This window comes from Cuculus canorus, chromosome 11, assembly GCF_017976375.1.
Source record: "Cuculus canorus isolate bCucCan1 chromosome 11, bCucCan1.pri, whole genome shotgun sequence".
In the NCBI taxonomy this organism is placed as follows: Eukaryota; Metazoa; Chordata; class Aves; order Cuculiformes; family Cuculidae; genus Cuculus; species Cuculus canorus.
The window spans coordinates 11,707,537-11,732,569 of NC_071411.1; positions in this window are offsets into that span (position 1 = coordinate 11,707,537).

Consider the following 25,033-nt stretch of genomic DNA (forward strand, 5'->3'; position numbering starts at 1 on the left):
AGAGAACGTATTTAGCCAGCTCCACGTAGGAAACCTGTGGCAGGGCTGGGAGTTGAACTTAGAGGTTTTAAGTTGCCAATCCAGGACAGGTTAACCACCCAACATCGCTAGTCTTCAAAATACATTTGAAGTTTTTTGAGGCCTAAGACTGTACTGTGGAAATGTGCTGTTGATATTTGTGGTGATGGATGAACAGAGCTTTGTCCATTTCAGCTGTTTGTCTGTCCATGGCTTTTGTGTAGAAACCTTATAAGTCCAGAAGAGGTGGCTGCTGGCCAACGCAAATGGCTGTGTTTGTGTGCTGTGCCACAGGGGTGTGACTGCCTGTTGTCCCAGGAGAGTCACCAGGTACCTACACATTGGACTTGATGATCTAAGAGGTGTTTTCCAACCTAGTGATTCTATGATTCTGTGATGTGGTATCGGTCAAAATCTAGCCAAGTGCTGCACCAAACCCCCATACCTTTGCTTTGAAGATCCACACAAGGACCCCGACAGCCTCCTTGATGCCTCTGTGCCCATGAGGGATGCTGGAGCACAGGCCAAGGTGAAATCCAATAGAAGAGTAACATAGTAAAAATAGTAAAAAAAGCTGCCTTGCCTGTGGGTTTTCTTAAGCATTTAGTAGAACTTAATAGAGCATTATCTCTCCTGCTAAAGAATGATAAGATGGCCGTAACAGTGGCTTCTGTAGACCCTGCTCCTATAAAATATAATTGGTTTCATATCTATTAAATTCTGAAAGCCTTTTTGTAAAGTTGTGGGGTTTTTTTAAGAGATCAAATAATAGATTTATTCTTGATGTCTTGGGCACGTTATTGCAGTAACCTCATCTTTGGACCACAGCTTTGGCAGAACACACACATCCTTAATGAGGGACTACGTGTTCCCTGGAGTTTTTATTACAAAAGAAAATGAAGAAGTATATTAGGAAAAAAAAGGAGGAAAATAGAGAAGACTACCTTTTTTTTTGGCAAAGCTTTGTATTACAGATCTCAGTTCTCCGGTTGCAGCTGCCTTTAGGCACCCAGTTCAGTGAGTTGCTATGTAATGCTTAACTGCAGATGGTTCTCAAATTTGCTTATTGGTGAAACAGGCATTTGTGCAGGTTCCCCATAAAAATGACTGATTTGGGTTGTACCAAGAACTCTGGCACTTCTCCATTATGAAAAAGGATTACATTTTCAGAGAGATTTATCAAGATGGGAGTAGTGAAACAAACATTTTAAATGTCCAGTTTAATCCTCTCTTCCCCCAGACATGCCTATATGTGCAGGATTTTAGCTGTTTTGAAATGAAAGCTTCCTGAAAGAAATATATTTCCCTGTGGGACTACCCAGCTTTCAGTCCTGAGTCTGTGGGAAGGTAAGAGAGCTCTGTTTTCATTTACTATTTATGAGATGTGCATTCATATTGCCAAGTGACCATAGGATTCTGTGCTCTTAAGAATCTGCAAATGAGATGAAGCTCATTATTTTTTAATGCAAAAAGGATTATTGCAATCTTAGTGCAGGGCTATGTAACCTCAGATATGTGTCTTGCTTTGGGATGTATATTGAGGCTTTGGTTTCAGGAAGACAATAAAGTACATGCAGTATATTCCAGGCATTCTGTCAGCATAGAAAAGCAATATCTATTAGAAATAATACTAAAGGGGAATTTTTTTAATTGTAGACAATGACTTGTAGGAAATTGCCTTCCTCTTTGTGTGCATTTTAGTTTATAGTGTTGAGATAAATGCAGGGGCACACTTTCAAAATAAAGCTTCTCCTTAACAAGAAAAGATCCATTATTATCCACTCCTGTCTCAACACACAAGAGTTGGTCTCATAGTCCTAAGTGAAAGCAAAGTCTGATTATCAAGTAATCCCTTGTTAATTTTTCCCTCGGTACATTAGGATTTGCTTTATAGGATCATGTTGTTGGGTGTCAAGCCATGGCCCTGCTCTAACAGTGGAAGGCACTTTGGTGTTTCTGCAGATGAAAGCATTTGTGCGTATGTTGGGTGCCTGTAAGTGGGAGTATCTGATCTGTGAGATGGGGTGCACCAAAAGGAGGTCTGTTCGCTGTGCCTTTGGTGTTTGCCTGGCACTGCAGCCACCCGTGCCACCGTCTTTCCATCCTGCAGATGGAAGAGCTCTAGTTCTTGTGCTCGCTGCGTCAGTTACTTTGAAGCACATTCGTCACATGGAGTTGTACAAAGGATTGTTGGTGGAGGGCAGCTCAAATACACCTTTAAGTGCCTACACTCTTCTGTGTCACGTGTGTGTGCTCCCCTTCAGTATTTCTGTCTGCTGTATTAAAATAATGCTGCAAAACAAATACAGAAACAGGCAGGATTGAGGAGGTTTAAGAGGGAAGACAGTTGGGATGTTTATTCATCAGAAAAGCTGGATTTTCACTGCTGCCTATTTCTTTACAGAAACCATACCTTGGTTTTGCAGACTCATATGGCCCCTGTTTAAAATAACTTGTTAATAATTAATGTATTTTTGCAACACAGAATAATTGGAGAAATGGCACATGAGCTTTCTGGTTTCACTTCTGTCTTCTGGGTGCACTCAGCCCCACACGTTTGTCCCTGGGTCTGGGACAGGCAGAGAGCCACATTGTGCTCCGGGATCACGTGCCTGCATGTCCCCCCACCTTCCCTGAGCAGAGTGATGCTCAGAAATCCCATCAGTCTCTACTCATCCCATGTGGCCTCACCTTTACAGTCCCAGTCCCACAGCTGCCTGGCTATACTTCAAACACAAATGTAATGCTCTCCTCTGATTTCTGGCTATTTTACCAGTGCCAGCTGTGCTCTGAGCCCGGCCTCTGCCATGCAGCCCCATGCTTCTCGTGCAAGATTCACGCACAACTTGAATGTTTTCAAGCCTATCAGTCTCAAACAGAAATGTCAACAGGTAGAAAAGGGGTTATGCTTTCGGCTGGAGGTACCTGACTTAACAGCATGACAAAGACAAGTTCAAGCTATTACAGAAAATAGTAAATGAAAAGGAAAATATCACAGCTTTGCTGTATGGGAGAAGCATCATAGGGCATTGAGCAAGTACCCAACTGCCAAGAGCTTTGCGGAGCCCTGGGGACCAACATCCCTGCTCCCTACTGCAGCCTGGGGTCTGTGGGGAGGAGGCACAGGCCAGCCCTGGACATCACAGTCCCTGCTTTCTCTCCAGGATAGGATAGGATAAGGGGAAGCAGCATTTACCAAAATGCCCTTAGGGAACTAGGTGACCAGCTCCTAGGGAACAGAGGCACTTACAGTTCTTGGGCACCTTTTAAGACTCCAGACTAATCTCCTCCACTGTGTTCTAGCCCTCTTGAGATCATGCTCCACGAATGCAGTAATTGCAGGCATTTGTTTTGAACCATAGATGCCTGAGCTCTAGAGCAAGTTTTATTTACTGCAATTATATCTGGCAGGTAATTTCTAATAAACTCAGGAAAACAATAAACCTCCCACTAAATTCATGAACAGAAAAATAGGGCAAATGGATCAAATAAGCTGTTTCCTACATAATAAAAAAATTATTATGTGCATAACATCCTGGAACAAAAATAGCTCTGGTGAAACCATAAAGACAAGCAGGAACTTGCTAGAGGCATCTGTGCAGAGTTTTTATTGAGTTCACTCCTAGCAAAAAGCCTAAGAATCTGCTTAACTCCAAACCATCAATTATGACTTGTTGCTGGTGGCGGAGCTGCTTGCACTCCCACCTGTACCTTGATCCTGCCCTGTCAGAAGAGTGCTGGGTTATTTTGAGTTGCAGCCTTGGAAAGCTCATTCTTCACCGAAGAGTGGTGGTCTTAAGGGAGCAGAGAGAGCCTTGCTTCCTTTTCATATTTATTGAAAAAGAAACCAGACAAGGTGCTCAAAATACAATATGTGAGCTTTGTTCCACATCTCGTTTAACTGAATGTATGATGTTACCGAATCTAAATTTCAAATAGCTGAATGCAGGTATTGGGGTTTTTGAAAGCAATTTTTTAATAAGTATTGAGCTTTTTAATCTCTGCTATGTATTGAAATTTACATAAAAAATGATTTTCATCTTAAGTTCTCAATCTAGCAGTGCTAAAACCTCTATGAGATAAGTAAACAATTATTACAACTTAGGTCTGGGCTTAGGTATTGCAGCTGATTAACATCACATAAGGACAATTAACAGCAGTCTTAGGAAAGGCTAGGAAGAAATTATCATATGCAGTGGAAACTATAAAGAGAATTTTAGGGAGGTATGTAATTAGGCAAATTAGGCTGGGGTAGTGTCATTACTGTTCCTACCCTGATTAAAAGTATTTCTGGATTCCTTAAGGACCATATAGGTTCTTTAAGGACTATAGTCTTAAGCTTTCTAAAAGATATACTTACAAAACAATTTAAATGTCAAATACATTCCATATTAACATCATACCAATTCTAAATGGTCTAGTATCACCAAGAAATTTAATGAGAGCTTCCCTGCCTGAACTATGAATTTCTTTCTGATTTGAGTTTGAATAAGGGGAAAAGATCACTTAGGAAATGAGAGCATACGTTTAGACAGGTTAACGAAAGCTTACAGCAGAACTGGATCTTTTCAATTTCCACAGTAATAGCTATCTGCATTTCTCTCTGATGCCATTTTTTTAAAACCATTCACGGGGCACTGGTTGAAGGAGCTGCTGTAAGGCTAGGAAGGCCATGTAAAATAATACAAACATAGCTTTCCCATTTTCCAACTTAAAGCATCATTATGTATGACCTCATGTCACTTCATGCTTCATTATCAATCATCATCTGAGGGCTGAGGAAAGCTTTGTCTGCAGCCTGGGCTGTGAAGAATGGCTGCAAATGGAAAATGAGAAAGGTTTGCTCATTGTTTGTGGGAAGTGCCCTCCTTTGTAATGTCCGTTGTTCTCCCCAGACTCCGTGCGTAAGCCTGGATAGAGCATAATGTTACTCAGAGGCACATATTTCCTCATCATTTGGAATAGTGGTAACAAGAAGTGACAAGCTGGGAGTTGGAAATTATCCGTTATGTGGCATCTCCATCCTTCTCCCAGCACACCACTGGTTAGTCTGGGACCAAAGTGACTCCAATTGTTGTGGTACTGATTTCTGCTTGTGTTGAAGAGAGGAAGATCAGGAGGCATGTTGTTTCGGAAGGTCTTCCCAGCCTCCAGGACTGTTGGGTTTGCTCTGTCCACCCAGTGCCTGCCTGGCTGCGGGGTGGTTCTGTGTGCTTACACAGCAGTGTTGGTACATGGTGGGGATGTGGCAGCAAGTGCTGCTTGGCCAGGTTGTTGATATGCAGGCTTCAGGGTTTCTTTCTCCTTTTTGTCATCTCCCCAGTACAGTTCCCTGTCTGAGCTTGACTAATACTTGATCCCTGCGAGTTTCTCAAACAAAGAAGAGCAATTACAGTCCCTGATTAAAAAGCCTGGGCAGCATGGTGTGTGCAAATCAAGATAACCATTTATCTGCAACTCTTCCCTGTCTGCCTGTGGGGGCTTAGGCTCAGCCTCCATTCAGGTTGCAGCATATTTGCTTTTGCTGCGTTTGCAGCGGTGTGGGATGTTGAGAGGGGGCAAAGGGGTGGCAGGGGAAGGGGACGGCTGTGGGTGTGCAGGGGGAGATAAGGGCTGAGGCATTGGGAGGGAGAGCCGTGGTGCTGGCCCGTCACCTGCACATAATGTGCTTTGCAGAGCATTGGTTAACAGTGACAGCCAACGTGACCGTTTCTCTCTGATGCATTGTTCAGCTTCAGGCTGAGGGCAACCTGTGTGCTAGACTGCCTTTCCCTGTGTCCCATCCCACAGGACACCTGCCACCGCTCCTGATCACCCTGGAAAGATAAAATAGATGTAAGTGTTTTATTTCAAGGGGAGCATTCTTAGCACAGTACTGCTAGGGCTATCAACATCACTGTCAGAAGCTGAAGTGCTCCTTCCTCAGGCACTGAAATAAATTAGCAAACACACTTGGCTAGAAGAAAAATATCTTCAGTGTCACCCTTAAAAAATGCTGCTCTCCTCTGCCCCTACAAGAAAGGGAAAGTAGGGAATGTAGTGTATATTTGTGTAACTCACACGTACACTTCATAGCATTTACATGCCTCAGGGAAAATGTCCCCAATTAACATAAAGTGCAAGACTGGATGGATCAGAATAAGAAACCCATTTCTCGAGTAATTCGTTCTCAAGCATAACCAAGCTGTTGGAGGTGAACATTGGAGTTTGTAATGGGAACCCAAAGATGAACATGCCCTTGATACCCCCTCCTGAGGAGAGACCAATGATGTTCTGCCTGGCAGAGAGTGGTTTTGTGCTTGCTGCTTTCATCTTCCTCCTGCCCGGAGAAGTGATGCTGCTGTCTGTGTTGTGGCAGCGGAGAAGACCGCAGGTTTGGCCACATCTCTGCTGATTGCACAGGAACCAGTTAGCCCCAGTTAGTTGCTTTCACGGTTTGAGCCATCACTTTGTGGTTATAATGCCTGAGATGTACAGACTGTACGTCAGCATGGGTCCAGAGGCAGTTACGGTTCTCCTGGTACTCAATTCAAAGCAGCTCCCTCCCATTAAAACAGATGCCCTTTGGGTTTTTAACTCACCTGAGCAGAACATTGTGGCCATTGGTGATAAACATTCTACTGGAGGAAGCTTCCAGAAACTAGCACCTTAGATCTCTCTTTTATGACTTGTAGGTACTTTGCATGTTTTCCAGTATTTATATATCATACTGAACAGAGTTATACAGTATATGTCTCTTACCTGTTTGCTACAAGCTCTGTCCTTTTAAATGCTTGACCAAATTCATTTTGAAATAAATTCCAGATATATTGCTGAAGTTTATTCTGCTGCTGAAACATTGTACAGAAATCCTTTATCTGTCCTGAAACTTCAAATAAATCTTTGCTTCTTTTAGAATAACCTTTGAAATGTTTTTTCATCAAAATGGATGAAATAGCAAGAATAATAGATGTTGTAGGATTTGTATCCAGTATGGCTTCCTGCTTCTCCAAATGCTTTTGGAAATGCTGATTGATTTGTAACAAAGCTTGAAATGTCACCAGGAGGAATGAATGAAAAATACAGTACTCTAATGTATGTTGAAATTGGCTCAAAGTTTTAACCTTTAGAGGTCCTTTTTAGTTTTTTTTGCTTCTTTAACTTTTCACAGCAGTCAAATAGTTGGAAAGAGAACTGGGAACAAAATGCACATAGAGGAAATTAATAAATCATGCTCTTATTTTTGGCGCATTTACAGAAGAGAGGTGTTACAACTCCAATTTAATGACAAGAAAGAGAATTGCTCTACTTAAAATAACGCCTGCTCGTTTTGGTAAAGAAGAAGGCTGCACTGCTATGTTCTGATACGGATACACTGCAGGGTTGCCTTTTGCGGGTCATTTTCTTAAGAGGTGGAAAAGTCCCTGACTGTGCCTACAAGCAGGTTGCTCTCACCCTCAGGGCATGCGGAAAATGCCTCTGTTTTTTATGTTTGTTAGGCAGGGAGATGGGACAATGTCGGGACTTTTTAGCAGGAAAGGATCATTCCTGTCTTGGTCAGTGGCTGCAACCTAGTTGGGGGAACGAGAGCAAATCCTGGCAGTGTTCCCTACCCAGCTGGTTTAGTTGGTTCAACTGTAAGTGCAGTGTATCAGTGAACTGGATATGTTTTTTTTGTGGATAAATAGTAATAAGGGCTTTGCCTGCTCTAGAATTTGCAGTAATTGAAACTGCAAAATTAAGTAAACATTGTTTAATATCCAGTCAATTTGTGATACAGCAAGAAGACCCATCCATGACATGGAGGTTGCTCTTGGGCCACCGGCTTGTTGTCTTATCCTCACAACCTTTCCTTGCTGGCTGTGTTCCAGCCTTCAGAGTGCTCAACGTTTTTCACTCTTCAGGTTAGAAAAGTGCGATGAATTTACTAACTGGAGTATAAAAAATAATAAAAACAGCCTCGGGACCTGTCTCACGGAAATTAGTCTGTGATTGCTTCTGGCTGGTGAAAGATTTATAGCATCTGGGGCAGCAGCACTGGGGAGACGATTTGTGACTCTTTGGGCCTCACTCTCTTCTCTCTGATTCCTTTGGTAACTGCTGATATGTGCGCAGTGCAAAACCAAACGGGGAATTGAGCAGTAAGCTGTAACCGAGTGCATTTTATAGTCGCTTAGGAATAACTTTGCACAAGCACACATCAGTGCATCATCCCCTCTGCATCAACAGTAGCCGAGAGGTTACATCACTTGCTGTGTTCGCAGTGTGGACAGTGGAATAGCGTGAAAATGCTGTCAAATGTGGCATTGCATCATTTGCATGGGATTTTGTGGGAGGAATCCACTGCTCTTTTCTTCATCCCACTCCTTCTCCCACTGTAGCAAGGGCTGTTCCCTTGCTATGAAGATGGTGTGATGGTGAGGAGAGGAGGGGAGGCAAGAGGTATCATATCTTCATGTTCACAGGAGGGCTTATAGGTAAAACCCGAAGAAAAAAATCCACGTTGAAGTTCCAGTTCCTGCCTGTGTTGAAACTTCCTGCCCCATTGGAGGTGGAATAACCAAACCCCTTACTGCAGCCTGTCTGTGAATACGGAGGTGAGGAGGGAGCTGCACTGCAAATAAATGTATCTCCTGCAAATGGTCTGTCTCAATTCTGGATCTATAATTAAAGGGCTCTCTTAACTTGTTTGTACAACTTTTTTTTTAACAGAAAAAGACTCAAAATGAATCCACATATTTCATTTTAGCCTTATGATATGTTTGTTCAACATGAAAAAATCAATGTTGAGCTAGAATTTTGTGGGGAATGGGAAGATCCGTGGGGATTACATTTCAATTTCAGTGCAATTTTATGTTTTACTGCTGCATAGACTAACTAGTTAAGAAAGTACCCTTGAATATGAGATCCATATTTTATTTATTGCTGTGCTAGTATGTAGAAATCAATCCCTGTAATTTTTATTGGTGACCACATGCTATCTTTGGTATCATTATAATTGTGTTTGTTGTTGATTGACAGCAGCCAATAATTGAAAGTATTTTTGTAATTCTGATCCCTCATCAAAATACAGAGGGCGGGAAGTGTCCTTGTGCCTAATGCTCTCAGAACTGTTTATTCTGATGAAGAAATTTGCTTGACTTTGAGTGGTGATGCAGTGGCAGAGCATTTCCTTGTCCAAGACTCCTTCTCCACCGATAAAACCATCCCTTTTCCCCTGGTATCTAACATAAGTCCATTGAGGCACCTGACAGTGATTCTTTCCCTGACTTTGTATTGGGACAATGGGCGGTTATTGATAGTTTTGTGCGAGGCTGGGAAGGGTGGTAAGGAGAAGAAATAAATGCATCCTTTGGAGAAGCTGCATATATGGATCCTATATCTCTATCTAGGCTTTATCTCTGATCTGGAGAATGAAAAGGAGATTACTTAAATGAAATTTGAGTGTGATAATCTTCTTGCAAATCTGAGTGGGGTGGAAGCAGACTGCTGGAAGGAGATCAGATCTGGCTTCCCAGACGCGTTGGTTGAGAAAAAGGAAAAGCCAGGAGAGCTCCTTTGTAAGCCACCAGACTGGCTGCAAGAGCTCAATCTTTCAGGTTTTGATGTTTTCATAAGTTAAGTTAGTTATGCTTCTTCTTTACCTATTTAGCTTTCAGCATCTGATTAAAAGTTTTGATTACTGAATTTGAACTCAGATTAATTTGTTTAGGTCACTAAAACTAATGATATTTACATGAGTTATATCAAAATGTAATGATATCAATGTCTAAGTATGACATATGATGTCCACCATGTCCAAGAAGTAGTAAGAAATACCTACTATATATGACACCTATAGAAATATGATTTAGTACATAATGCTCATGAAAAAAATATATTGCTTTTACTTGCATACACTAAGTTTCTCTTCCTTTGGCTGATAATCCTGTGCATGTTAGTCTCATGAATGCTTTAAAGATTTTTGAGTTAATGTTAAAATTATTCATTTGGGTAGTAGAACCATCTGTTTCAGTATTATATCCTTGTCTGGTATTTCTTCATTATATATAGGATGATGCACTAGAAAGGCACTTGAGATGCAGGTTATGAAAATACAACAAAGGCACAAAAAACATCTGTTGGAAGAGTGCTCTGTGAATTTCTATCCGTTTCTTTTAGAAAAGATCACATATAGATGGGTAATATTTATTATTGCTTCTTTCCAGGGCCACAGGGATTAACCAGGGAGTGGCAGCAAAGGGAGCAGCTGCCAATAGCTGTTTCTGACATGATTGTGGGTCAGAGAATTATATATAACTTTGGTCACTAGAGTCGGGGTTCGAAAAACAGGGAACAGGGAAGCTTAGTTCCTTGGGGACCATAGAGCTGGGCTAAATAAGCTTGGGCTGTCCAAAGGAGGAACGTCTGAAATCAATTGTGAGTCACGCAGAGCTCCCTCGGTGGTGGTGGCAGCAGTGGATGAAGTCAGGGTGAGGTACCAGGAGGAGGTGGACACCTTCAGCTCCCACTGAGCCCTGGCAAAGCTGGAAGGCATGGCAAGGACTGCACCCACCAACCGCTGACTGATGAACCTCTGCTGTAAGGGAATCCTGCAGTTCAGTGGGACTGGGCTTCTGGTTACAAATCAAACAGCTGGAGACAAAGGATTTTGATGTGGGTTCAGTGATGTAGGAAGAGGGCTGATTTAGGATGTGGGCATGTGGGTTATACTCAGTTCTGTGGGGTGGCTGCATCGGGGACAATACACTCATCACAGCCTCAGGCTTAGAAACCAGTTTCTTGGCTGGCCATGGAAAGCCTTCAGTTAATATTAAATCTTGTGTCCCTGAAGGAAAAAAGCTTATACTGAATTTTATGTGAGCTATTAATCACTAGGCTATCGTTAGGGCTAAGGTTAGGTTTTGGGTTAGGGTTCAGAGTAGCATCCTCAGGAACCCATTTTACTCTTGATCCTCTAAATCCCTGACAGGGATAAAAAAGGCTTACAGTTAGTTATCTAATGATAGTGATGGCTCCCTAGCTGTTTTTAAGCCCAGGTTTTGTGCAGATGTTAGATGAATTTTTAGAGGAACAAAATGCTCAAGAAGTTGATTCATGGGTGGATCTTGGCCTATGTTTAACGGTCTTCAAGGAGCCACCAGAAAACCATTTTTTCTTGCTCTTTGTTTTGAAGCCTAAGCCTATGGTACATGAACCGTTGGCATAAACTCAGCTCAGAAGGAAATATGAATCATTTGTCAAAGAAAGTAGCAGCACATATTTTAGCTCTACAGTCCTGCAGGCTTTCAGCTATTACCCAATAAAACAAGCTATTCCACTGTTTCTTCTTGAAAGCCCCAAAGCAAATGTTAAGTCTGTTTTCTCCTTGGAGTTCACCCTATACCTTTTCTCCTTCTGGAAGACATCCTAGCCCCAGGAGCCTTGTCTGGCTTGGTGATTACTCTGCCTGTATTGCCCCTTTCTGAAGGGGAGCTTTAAGCCAAATCCAGGGTCTCTGCAGTTCAAGTCTGCCACGCTCCTGACCAGGAACATCCTTCCACCTGCTCCCCCGTGGTTTCTCCTGTGCTGCAGCTTCGCTCCTCCTCATCCTTGGTGTCTCAAAGTAATCACAGGCTTTCCATTTGTTTGAGGAGAGGCAGTTAGTTCTGGGAAAGGGGAAACAGAAGAAGAAAGAGAGAGGAAAAAGAAGTGTGAGAATGAAGGTCCGAAGGAATTTCTGTGGGGTTTCTCGTGTTTCTTGACTTGTGGTTGCTCCACATCTCCTAGAGGATGCACACTTCACAGCTTAGGGCCACTGATCTCTGCAGCCTGAGGTTTTCTTGGCTTGAAATTCTGATCTGGGCCAAATTCCAAGCATTTACTCATTTAGATTAGTAAATCTAAGAGAAATTATAAATGAAGATGTATTATCAGAGTCTTTAGCTTCTGTGTAATATTAGTGCATGCCTATGATTTTGTCATTACGTCAGTTCTTGAGAAGTAGAACTTGCCTTCAGTAAGTTAATTCTTACTCTATTTTATTGCATTCTTGTGTTGCTTCCTTGACCCCCTGTCTCGTTGAGTTATAGAAGGTTTTTTACAAGTTTTCCTTGAATATCTACGTCTTTAGGAATAGTAAATAACCAAATGGAATATCCATTCTCTCACTTGTGACAGAACATGAAAACTGGTCTTACATACATCTGATCATCTGTTCTCAGGCTGTGTCACAGGCCACACAGTTCTACCTCATATGTCGCTAAAATAAATCTTAAGTGAGGGTATCCAGCTTTCTGTCGGAGTCTGTAAAAGATGGGCAGCACTGCTTTCCAAAGTGATTTGTTAATAACTGTTATTGACAAGTATTTATGCTTTTTTTTTTTTTCCTGTTTGAGTTTACCCATCTTATATCATCTTCAGATACTGATTCCTGTTGCTCTTTCATTTGGCATTTTCTCCAGGAAAACACTTACTTCAGTAATGGAAACCTCTCGTTCTCTCCACACAGAGCCAGGCTACCTGCACCCGGGCTTTTCTGTCCTTACCTCTCTCCAGCCTCAGTGCCAGCCTAGTGCCAGGTTTCCACACTTTCTCAATTTTTTTTTCATTTGTTTTGAAACACATGGATCCGAGAACCATGGAGGATGTACCAGTGCTGCAGACGAAGATTGTATCACCGCCTGCAGGTCAGTGCCTCAGGGGTACGTGCTGGGAGAACGCCTGGGGTAGAGCACGGGCAGAGTGACTGAGGAAGCCGCTCTTTTAAAGCAGTTTTTAAAGTAAAAGCAATTCTTTTACCTAGTGAGCACAAACTTTCAGTCATTTGGTTTATCCCAAGCCAGTTTGGTTTGGTTCAAAGCAAAATACTCTCCAACTTTGTTTTTCGGGGGGAATGATGTTTTAGTGATCTTGGAAGTTGGTTTCTGTGTCAGGTATGGATGATAAAAAAGCCTGGCTCATATGCTGTGCTGTCATATAGTGCCACCATCAAAGGCTGACTAGTGTGGTGGATGGGCCACTGGTCTAATCCAGAACTTCTCTTGTATTCTTATTTTAAGATCTAAAGCATGCATTCTAATAACTTTTAACAAAGTGCTCTTCACAAAGTTCTGTGGCTTCCTTCATGGCAGCTTGTTCCAGCTTGCCCAAGGACTACAACTTTCATTTTGGCTGGGCTTGCTCAAGGCCTGCTTTGCGTACTGCCTTTCATCAAGTGTAACGTAGCACTGCACTTATATACACTCCACTGTCAATGTTTGAGCAGAGCCGAGTTGCTGAGTTCATATCCTGAGTTCCGCCTCAAAGCAAATCATTAAGGGAAATCATGTATTTTACATCACTGTCCTTTATGTAATGGTTAATACCAGTGATTATTATAGAGCAGCAAAATATCTCTTACATTCTGTCCTTTAATCAAAAGGATTTAAAGATTACCAGCCCATTAAAAATCATCCCCCCCTTTAGAGAATAAATACTCATACTTCTTGCTGTGCAATTCAGAATGGTATATTTGATGTTTCGACGTTTTTCAAGAAATGATACTGTAATGTGTCTTTAAGCACTTCTCTATCATGAGTAAGAGTATCATCAATGTGATTGTTACTCAGGATTATCTTGTAATTTTCATGGATTGACTGCCATACCTGCAGAATTTCAATACCACGTTGAGTCTTAAAGGTATTGATTCAGTGAAGGCAACTGTGGTTATGTTTGATGCAATATGCATGTTTGTGCTAGGGCGTCCTTTTAGCATGGAACTAAATCCCACCTGTTTGTTTTAACTCTGACCCAGCTCATGCTCTCCTTTAACCCAGGCAGTGTCCGTGTTCCTGAAGAACCAGACCCACCTCATTCAGCTCAAGTCCATGTCAGTCTGAGAGTCACCAGGGTTTCCCTCTGTATTGGATAGGTGAGATGCCCGCATCCAGTGAGGAGGCTGATGGTCAGTGACACTTGCATGCTGTCCATTTTTGTATCTGAAGACTATGTGGCTGACATCTTATCCGGTGGCTGGCATTGCAGCCAGTCGCATAGTAAGAAGGCTATGCATTTGCGTTTGTTTCTGAAACATATTTGATTTTCTGCGACACAGCTTTGCAGAAGTCCATCAGCCAAACAGTCGGCCTCTTCTGCCACTAACACTGCCTCTTCTTTGGCTGCACATGAAAACAACTCACATGCGGCACGAACGTGGGAGTGACTGACCAGGAATGTAAAGGCATCCCTGAGGGGGTTTTTCAATGTCCATCTTTCTAGTAAAAAGTAACTGTTTTCTGACTATTCCCAGATTCTTTTTTAGATGATAGGAAGCCTAGGTGTGTGTAAATGCAATCTGTAAAAATCTTCGTGCTGGCATCTATAGTATCTATGAGGTTTCTTCCTAAGTGCTCAGATTGCAGTCCTGGTGGTGTATTTTTTAGCCTGAAATACCAAGCAACCTCAGGACTGAACTGAATACTTCACTTCTTGCATCTGATCTACATTAAGCAAACCCTTAATGCTGCCCAGTGGAGTCACAGGGGCAGCACCTCCCCACACCCTCACAGCTGTAGCTGCAGGGCCCAGCAGAGCCACAGCTGGGTTGAGTTATAATATAATCCCAGCAGCTTTTTCTTCATCCTCAGTGGCAGTTGGGTGTTGGTGAGTTCTTGATTCTATCGTTTGCTGATGCCTGGGCAAGCAATGGTGCATTTGAGAGACTTTATGGAGCCTTGTTGTCATTCCTTTTCCATGCTGAGGTGCTGGCTCTTCAAAAGCAGCTAGATGATGATGCACTCCAGGTAAGACTTGAAGCAGATGAAGGTTTCAGTAACTTTGCAGTGTGATCTTGCTGGTAATAAGGAAAACAAGTTTGATTTTTTTTCTGACTGTGAAAGGGATACCTAGAAAAACAAGAGCATGGCATTAAAAATAGCTATAGGGAATCTTTTGTGCTCCTTGCAGTTTCTCTATTTGTTATGCTATTAATAATGTGCTTCAGACATCCATAGAGCTGCCACTCTTTCCTCTAGCAGGTGCCGAGAAGCAATAAATAATCCACTGTCATCAAACTTGTGCTGCTGTGCAAAACTTCAATAGGGACCCAACATTTACAAGCTGCTAGGTAAGTAGATTACTACCAAGCATTTCATGCAAATGAAGGGTTCTTCCACTACAACATTGTCAGAAAATTACAATTTTCTGTTTTAATAACTCCTTAGAGGGGCTTTAAAATCTTAAGTTGAACTTCAGGTGAAAGCCTTACATTACTGGTGCCTGTTTCTCAGTCTATATTTGCCCCCCAGACAACAAACTGCTGTTGGAAAGGTGGGGTTGTGCCCTGCCAGGCTGTGCTTTTACAGTCTGCAGCAGTCATTTTGAAGATGTCTAAGTGAATTGTCCTCGAGTGTAAGATCTCTGTGTACTCTGTGCGCTGCTGTTCTTGGTCTGTGTGTACATAATGGTTTTGGTTAAGTAGAAAATGTAATATTCTATTCATTTAAATATTGTAACATCTGACATAGCTGCAATGCTCTGATATTAATGGCTCACTTGAGGCCAATACTTCTACTCGAAGGACTTTTTCCATTGCGAATTCATCATGCAGGCATCAGGCAAAGAGTTATCATTCACTCTTTTCTCATGAAGGACAGATATTGATATTCTCCCAAGATGTGAAAATAGATCACCTTATCAGTGCTGCTTAGCACATAGGCTGTGTGCAGAGGCTCATTTTGGTGCCAATACCATGCAGCTGAGATGCCCTGCCTAGTATCAGAGCTCTGCTTTCCTGTAGAACAGTCATGGGAATGCTCAGGTGTTACATCTTCGGACTAAAAAGCTGAATTTCTGTTGAGTTTTGTGTTGTTCATTTCCTGTGTTTAGCAGGATACATATTTTGGTCTGGGGTAATGGGAGCTCCTGTGCTTTGAAATTGCTTGAATGTTAACTGGAGACAAGGACAGATGTCTTTGAATAGCCCAAGGCATTGCTTGTGGGGTTAAAAGGACTAGAACAAGGCCTGCTTCAGAGCCGCAGAGCTGGGCTTAAATTACAGCTTTTCCCTCAGTCTCCATGCTAGACTTTGAGCAAGCTGCCGAAGCTCATTGTGCTTCCATTTTTCACTGGTGAAATGCATAAAATAATGTCTTTCTTTTCATGTGTAGTTCTCTCATGTAATAACAATGAATATTTTTGGGCAGAAATGTGTGACAGAAGGTTCAAATCCTACTTCGCAGGTGACCCAGCGGTTACTTTTCTGCAGGCATTTTTCTGTTGGTCTCCAGTGTTTATGGCAAGGCCCCTGTTGACTCTCTTGGATGAGAGCATTTAACTTGCCAGTAGCCAGTAATTGCCTGAAAGTCATGAGGTTGTCCTGAGCAAGCACGAGCAGCATGGGAGAGTCTCCTTGGGGGCACAGGTGGATTTCAGGTTGGGTTTCAACGGAGCTGTACCAAGGCAAGATTTTGGTATTGGTTGGGTGGGGTGTTTTTAGTTTATTCTTGGTTCTTTTTGGCTTTTCACTTCCAAAAGCCTTATAGCTGTCTAGAGAGCTCCATGAAATTATTTGAAGTGTTTGAGACAACAGAGCCATGACTGATCCATAAGTGATATATTTATTTAATAATGCATACATATTTGTAATATTACTGACTGCAGTTTTGTACTGAGCGCTATACTGTAAAGCATGTGCCTGCTGTGCTGGGGTTTGGATTGGTTTTTTGAGGGGGCTGTTTAGTTTTGATTTTTGGTTTTTGGCTAGGCTTTAACTATTGGTGGGTAAGGTTATGTGTTTGTTCAAACACTAGGTATGCTTAAGTCTAGTATTGCCTGAAATAGCTTTCATCTGGTGTGACTGTAAGCTGATTAGATCACATTTAATTTCTGCAGTTTTAAGAAGCTCCCTTTAAATGTAATTAAACTACATGGCAGAAAAATGTAAATTTAAAAATTCAGTGAAGGCTGTAACTGGGTTCCCTAATTTACTAGGGCACTGTAGGTGCATTAATATGCACAGTCGCTTGTGGTGACCTACCTTCTCGTTAATGGTGATGCTCATGATATGGCACATTTCATCTTGGGGAAAATGTAGGTTTTCCATTCACAGAGTGGTCCAAGGCCCCTTGCCACGCAGGCTCTCTGAATCTCTCCTTGCCCCCTTACCGTGGTCAACAGATACTTTCTATTACTTTTAGTTCCTGAAAGGAAGGAGCAGAAATAAATTCAATTAAACCATATTCTATAGTCTGGTAAATAGTTTTTGAGCTTGGGCAGGGAATTCTTGTTTATAGTTTTGCAAACCTACATTTTGGAGGTGCTTATGTACGTAGATAGCACAGGAGAGCCTTCTTACTTTTAAGAAATCAGGTTTCCTTCTGACGGCTGATCTAGAATTGTCACCTCACAGGCTGATAGGAGCGAAGAGGGTATGCCATTCATTTCTTCAAAAGTTATTGCAGTGTGTCAAAAAAAAACCCTTATTTTTTTCATGGCAGAGTGGTATATGCCTTCCTTTATAACGTGCCCTGTATAAAGACAGTGTCAAAGCTATCATTGTTACATGCTGGAGGATCTGCATTTCTGGGCATGTTTGGGGGAAACCCTCCCCATTTTTTAATAGCAGATTTGCATGAACATGGAGTGCAGAATCTAGACCCAACAGCCTTCTTTGCTCTGCGAGGATGTGAATCATCTCCCCTTGGTAGTGCCCTGCAAATGAGATTCTATGCCACAATAATTGTAACAGCTGGGATGATTTTTCTTATAGCAAAACTAATAATAATTTAAAAAAAAAAATCTAAGAAAAAGAAAAATAGTAGCTGTTAAAATTCTGCCGTTATTTTTCATTTATCATCTCTGTGCTGTCTCCCCTACCCATCTCTCCTATTTCTCTGCTCTGGTTAGAGCTGTAAGACCCAATTTATTAAAACACAAGTCCATAGTAAACATCATAATCATGTCCTGCCAACACCAGCTGAAAGCTGCTAATGGTTCGAAACCTCCTGACTTTATAGAGCAATTTTCCATATGTAGTACATTCTGCCTGCTCCTTAAGGAGACTACAGATTTATACCAGCATATGGTCATCTGGAAAGCAGCTTTGTGATCATATGAGTCTGAAATGGGAACCTGGTAGTAGTGTTGTGCAGGACTTTCTCTGGCAGAGGTGCTGGATTACCAAGGGGCTCGAGTCCGAGGTGTGCTGGAGGTGGATGTTGCACAGGAATCTCATTTGGGATACTGCTTCAGCAACTGTGATAGGAATGGTTGGACTCGATGATCTAAGAGGTCTTTTCCAACCTAGTGATTCTATGATTGATTCTCCCATGTGTAAGCTGGGTCCCCGCCAAGGACCAGGATGGGCTAGAGAGACAGGAATGCCACTTTTGGTTGGTAAAGCAGTTATTATTTGTGTCTGTGTTTGTGCATACCCACACGCCTAATAAACACATGCAATATGTGGTTAAAAATGGCTTTCTTTTATCACAAAATTCGTCAAGTAATTGCAGTCACTGTGTGGCAGCACTTGTGAAAGCCATACAATATGCAGTGGTTGGAGGGATGACAATGGTGGAAAGGTAATGGTGGGCTTGAGGGAGCAATCTGAATGCTGAAAGGAGGGAAGGGAGAGAGATCATGGTAGCGGTGTGTGAATGCAACAATAAGTTAGCATCAGCTGCAGGTTGTAGAGCAGCTTCCTGTCTCTTCTGGGGATGGGCCATCTGTCTTGATTGCAGTGCTGTCTTTCCTTGGCATTGCTGGTGTAAGGGCATCTGCGTACGCATTGGTGTCATAAGACACACTGTTCTGCTCCCCTGCAGGTTGTCACATGTCACTTTGGGCATCAGGTGCCACGAAATTTGCAGCTTTCGATGGCATCTTTCCAATTGCAATGTATTTATTAGCACAGGAGATTTCTCCCGAAGATTTAATGATGCTGATTGAGCTCAGTTGTCTAGACAAAGCCTGTTCTCTGTCCAGAGCAGATCTACTCATCACATATAGGGAAGAGTTTCAGGAACCACTTTCCAGAGAGCTTTGCTAGGCCTGCCAAAGCACAGGGAAATGCACTGGAGATGTAAAGGGTATTTTGTTGCCTTTATTTCTGTGCTTTCAAAGGCAGGGATAATCATTAGAAACTTGAAAGTTAGTATGTTTTCTTACCACCTGTGGAATTATTCTTTAACATTACAGTTTATTGTGTAAATTACCAGCACAAGAGATGAATGGGGGACCTGCAGCTCCATTCCCTCATGAGGCTTTACAACCATCGGTAAATCTTTTGAATTGTACTTTCCAAGTTTATGATCTATTTAAAGCCCCTTAAGCAAATTACAGATTTGCATTAAGTCCTTATAATTTCCTATATAAGCACACTGTTGTTGTTTGTTCTGTTTTATTATAAAACTCTTCTATATATAGAGAGAGAGAATCAAGTGATCCTAATTCGCCTCTCTTCTGGTAGTGGTTCTGGGTGAGTCTAACTTACACTGAGAAATCCAACCCTTCCTTTCCTGTTCCTGATTCTTGTATAGTATTGGCCTTTCACCACATGCATAGGGTTCACAACGGTTTTTCATCTGCCTGAACTCCTTCGGTTCTGTCTTGATCCCCATGATGGTTTTTGTGTCTTTGTGTTAGCTGGAATCATTGCAGTTGTCTACCATTTATCCTGGCACAACATATTCATACAGAGCCTTGAAATACTTTTAGCTCTTTCTCCTTTCTTTGTGTTCTCTCTACATAATTAAAGAAGTTGAAATCTGTGAAGATGGACACCGAATCAACCTAGAGAGATAAAGATGTCTACTCATATTTCTCTTGCAAGATATATTCTTTATAAATCCTTCATGGTGCATTAAAAATTGACTCTTCCTTGTCTCAGTGAACTAAATAGTTGTGCATCACCGAATTTCTCCTTTGAAAGCACAGAATGGATTGCTGTGGCACTTTACTCAATATTTAATTAAATTCATTTGGAAAAAAAAAAAATTGAGACAAACTCATTCTGATATATGAGGAGCCCAGGAACTTCAAACCTGCAGTTTGTTTAACAACAGCGAGCCATTTCTTCACGGATGCTCTATGAAGTGTGGCTAACACAGGCTGTTAGGAAAGATAGTTAAGAAATGCATCAGTATTTAGAAACCATAACTGGAGAATCTCATTTTAAAAAATACTACCTATAAACTATAAAAATGTATTGCTGATTTCACCAATCTGCATCTTAAAGCATTAACCTTGCTTTGATTGCAAGTGCTCATTAGCCATGGCACAGCTCTTGTTTTACGGGCCAGCACTTAGCATGCGATGAATGCTTCGTACTTCCCTGCCATGATTCCCTCTGACACCAGGAAGCGCCAGCCTCTCTCAGCAGGGTGTTTGCTGAACACAGAGCCCAACAGAAGGAAGGGAAAAGTGTTTGAAGGAAGGTATGAAAGCATACCTTATGCTATAACTCTAAGTCACCTTAAATTTTCCTTTAATTTTTTTTTTTGAGTGCAGGCTGAAAACTGACTGGTCTAAAGAAAATGCAGAATTCTACTGAAGCTTCAGCAAGCGTAGCATATTTAGAGAAAAGTTAAGTAACAAGATGTGCACTTCTAATAGAAAGTTTTGCACTCTTGCCATCCTTTCCTTTGGACTGGTGTGGTGTTTTGCTAGTGTTCATGGGGACACTGTTTGTAGATGTGCTTTCTCCCCAATGTTCCTTGGAGAATGTAAGCCAAGCAGAGCCCCGTACTTGGAGCAGAAGATGTTAATATTTACAGTAGCTCTGGAGATGACTGTCCCCAGCAGAGGCACCTTCATCCCTGTAAGCAGAGCTTAAATTCTGTGGAGGGGCAGAGTTATCTGAATAAAGTACTGGGTGGCTAAAAGGGTGGAGAAGATCCTCTGAAGCACCACAGGACAAGTTCCCTCCCACTGCACACTGCAATTTGATTAAAGCACGTTGCAGATAGTGTGTTGGTAATAGAGCTATTTTGTGTAGGCTAGTTATGAATATCTGTTCAGTATGAAAGTAAAATGTCAACCAGTGTCGCTTCCATAGACCATAAAATGGCATTAAGGTGTAACATTTAGCCTCTTCCAATGGATAATCCAACTGATACTTCAGAAATGTGATGTTGGTATGAGGGTCAGTGTGGGGCTGTGGAGAGAGAAATGGCAGCTTTAAAATGATTGTGATAAATGCCTGCCATCATAGGCTTAGTTTTCATCTTGAACTAATAAGGTCAGCCTTTCTGTGGTAGATTTAACACAAGATTGAAAAAGAAATGAAATGTGTCAGTTCTATCATATCATAACATGCTTCTGGGAGTGTTTAAATAGTGAACTAAATAATAAGGTATAATACTGAATAAAAGTGGGGGCTTTCTTATTCTTCTTCAAGTGAAAATCTTGAGTTAAAATAAAATAAAAAAGTAAGAAGTATTACCAGGGTTGAGTCTGTTGAAAATCGTGTCTCGGGACCTAACAAAACACGGGATTAACTTAAGTCTCAGTATTTTAGAATTTAATTAAATTTTGTCTTGAGAAAAGGTGGGGATCAGCCTCTGGGGTATACACAGGTACTACTTTAAAACTTTTCTTCTACCGCAGAAGCTTTAAATACATGTATTCATGTGAAGAGAGAGCTAAGACAGTGCAGAAATAAAATCGCCTCAGGGCCAGGACCTGGAGGATGTCACTGCCATCCAAAGCTGAGAGGCAGCAGCATCGGGAATGTGTTGGGTCCTGTTAAAAATGAAATCTGTGACGTGGCTAAATGCAAATAGTCGTTTGATACGATTGCTCATATATTTGACTGAGCTATTTGGGAGTACTGGTGGTAATGCACAGCCTCTGCGCTCAGCAGCGTGCAGGTGTAGATCAAAAAGGTGGCCAAGGGCTCTAAGGAAGAGCAGTACAGTCCTCGTCTTACTTTTTGAAGCCTTCTCTTTTACTTACCAGCCGGTATATCCAGAGAGAGGACATAGGTGGCCAGCAGGTCTCTGTTGGCTTCCCTGCAGCGGGTGCATCACAGGGGCTGGCTGTGCTCCCACCTGCCTGTCTGGCATGCTTGGCAGCTGCCGCTACGCCACCTGGTAACACAACCTGACAAAACCCACAAAGGTTTAGACGGGAGTATTGTGCCAGAATGTGTTGGATCTTGTGTTGCCATGATTTGATGTTGATGGGGTGCTCTCTATATGTGGCTCCTATGAGTGCCGGTGATGAAGGTGATGCAACATACAGAATGAATTTTTAAAAAAAAAGTTTATTTTAAAAAGAAATTGAGATTTGTGTGGAAAATAATGTTTTGAGATGCAGAAGGCTACCTGGGCAACAGATGTGATCAAAACTGATATACTTCAACCTGCACAAAAACTTTTTTCAAAGCAGTGTTTTTTAGGTAAAAAGCTCCACCTCTCTCAACAAATATTTTAGCCTGCTCTAGCTTACATCCTTGTTCTCTGCCTAGGACCTACCGTACCCCTTTTTGACAGCTAAATCTGTAGCCTCTCTATGCTGTGTGTGTGTGTATAAAGTGCAGCTGTGGTAGCGTTGAGGTTCTCCTGGCAGAGATGGGGCTCTTGGATCCGCCGTGAGGTGAATGCATCCCTTCGCAGCTATAGGGCAGCTCTGCACTTAAATAAATACCTGTTCTTTGCCTATGGCAGTGCTGCTTCGGGATGCTACTGGAATTCAGTTGCACTGCTTACGGAGAACAGGGAATGCCATTTTTAATAAATAATCATACTTCCCTGATGTATTAAATTGTTAAATGAATTAACCTAACTTTCTGCAAAATGTGTTTTAAAACAAATTTTATGCCTGCAATAGTGGCATATACTGAAACCTATGGGGAGGAACCGCTGGCAGCCTGGGGATTTATTATTTATGTGATTTTTGAAGGTTTTCATCTTTCTAGAGGTTGTAAGCAGATGGGCTTATAACATTTGATTTCCCTGGATCCTAATTAAAGCTGAGAGCATTGAAGTTAAGGAATTAAGTGACCATTACTTGATTTTTGTCCCATTAAGTTTTTTTTTTTCTTTTCACTCTCTCCAAGACTGCGCTGACTTTTCATTTATTTTAATAGCATTTTGCAGTTGTAATGTAATTTGGAGGGAGTCTGAAGCAGTGCTTGGACTGAAACACTATTTCTGAAAACGTGTTAAATTGCCTTATGCAATAGATTTGCTGTGGCCCTGGTGTCTTGCTGTTGGTGGCACTGGGACTGCTGGCATGGCAGCAGCATAGGGCACGTCACAGGCCTGACTTCTGTCCTCATCGCTCCTGTGAGGCCATCGCATCTCTCTTGGGGGAAGAGAAGGGAGGGTCAGAGAGATGTTTTTAATGAAGTTTGCAGAGATGGAAGATCCTTTGTTTCTCCATGCTTCCCTCTGTGTTTGGTGTGTGTAGACCTTATGATCACACTTTGTTCCACACTGTTTCTCACCAGGTACGTTAGGTATCTGTTGAAACAATGTTCAAAGCCTTGCAACTGAGAGAACCTCAACGAAAACCCAAAAAGACAAATCCGATTGCTTCTACATGTAACGTAATCTTGGATGTGACATGAAGTATCTTATCCCACCAGTCTTGCTGATGCAGAGTAACCTATTCATCGTGCCATCCCTAAGCAGATGACAACCAACAGCCCTGTGTGATGTTAAGTGAAATTGTGAGCTACTGATGTAGTTTGAGGTTTAATGGTTTCTCATAGCTATAGCCTCACACTTACATTTATTTTTGCTGGGTCATCATTGTCAAGGCTTGAAATGTTAACAATTTCAGTGTGGCTATTTCGGCACGGTAGGGGTTGCTTCTGCTGCTCTTCTGGAGAGCTGCGTTACAGGTGTGAGTCTGGACCCAGCCACAACACTGACTTATGCCATATTTTTGACACCCCAAATCCACGTCTGCAATCCTAACAGGACAGGGGCTCAAGAGAGGTTTATATAAGTAGATGTGGTGCTAAAAAATAAAATATGCAAACTAGATCTCCCTAGCACAAAAAGCAGGGCAGACTGCAACTGAGAAATGGCTTATGTAGAAGATGTTTGCTAGGTTCTGTGTTTTGCTGTCAAGCAGCACAACACTCATGTTGTGATGTGTTATTGTATATCCTGACAGCAAGTATTCTTATGAGCCTGTAAAGAACTCCCAGAGAAGTATTTTTAAAATTAAGTGGTAAAAAAGTAATTGTATGTGTTTACAGCTGTTTTTCCCTAGTGAGGAGTTTTGAAACAGCACAAAGCATTTCCATGAGCTTTAGGAATGGCCTGGGTTTTCTAATGAGGTTGTTAGTGTATCTGCTCCCAGTCTGATCCTGCTCGGACACATGGCTACCCGCACAGACATTTCTTCCCTTCTGTTAAATTGCTCTGCGCTTCTAACTGCTGCAGATACGGTCATGGTTATGGCTCTGAGCCATTGAAACTGGAAAGATACAAGATCAAAATGTGGGCTGTGAGGCAGAGACAGCATTGGAAGCTGGGATGAATTAATTGCTAGCCTTAAGAAAGGGAATTATACAGCTGCACTAATGAAACTCGGGCCACAAGCTGATTGCCCAAGAAGGTCGACAAGAAATGGCTTAACCAGTTACTTCATTGCTCAACTGGCTGACTGGCCCTACACTAAAATTCTTGGATGTATTGGAGTCATTAGGATTTGGAGATTAGACCAGAACAATTGTGTCTGAAGTAAAGTAGGTGGTAGATACATTATATTGTTTGCTGGGTCTCTATATTCCTCTTGTTTTTCCTTTCATCGTGGTTTAAAAGCTCTGCATCCCAGTGTGCTGGTAACCCACTGGCTGATGAACAGCAGCTGCTTTGAACCGTGCAAGATTAAGGCTCATGGGCTGGATCCTGCCATGCCATCAAAACTTGCTCAAAGCACAATGAGATGGCAATAATTATTGCTGTTAGGTAGGCAGGTTCTGTCCAGATACGCAGCAACAGGTGTAACATAAAGCCACTTCTGTCACTGGTGTGGTAAGTTGATTGTAATGAGGCAGTTTGTTATAAAGGCATAAGGCAAGCCTAGAAATGTACTGTCACCTTCTTGGAGATCTAGAGTT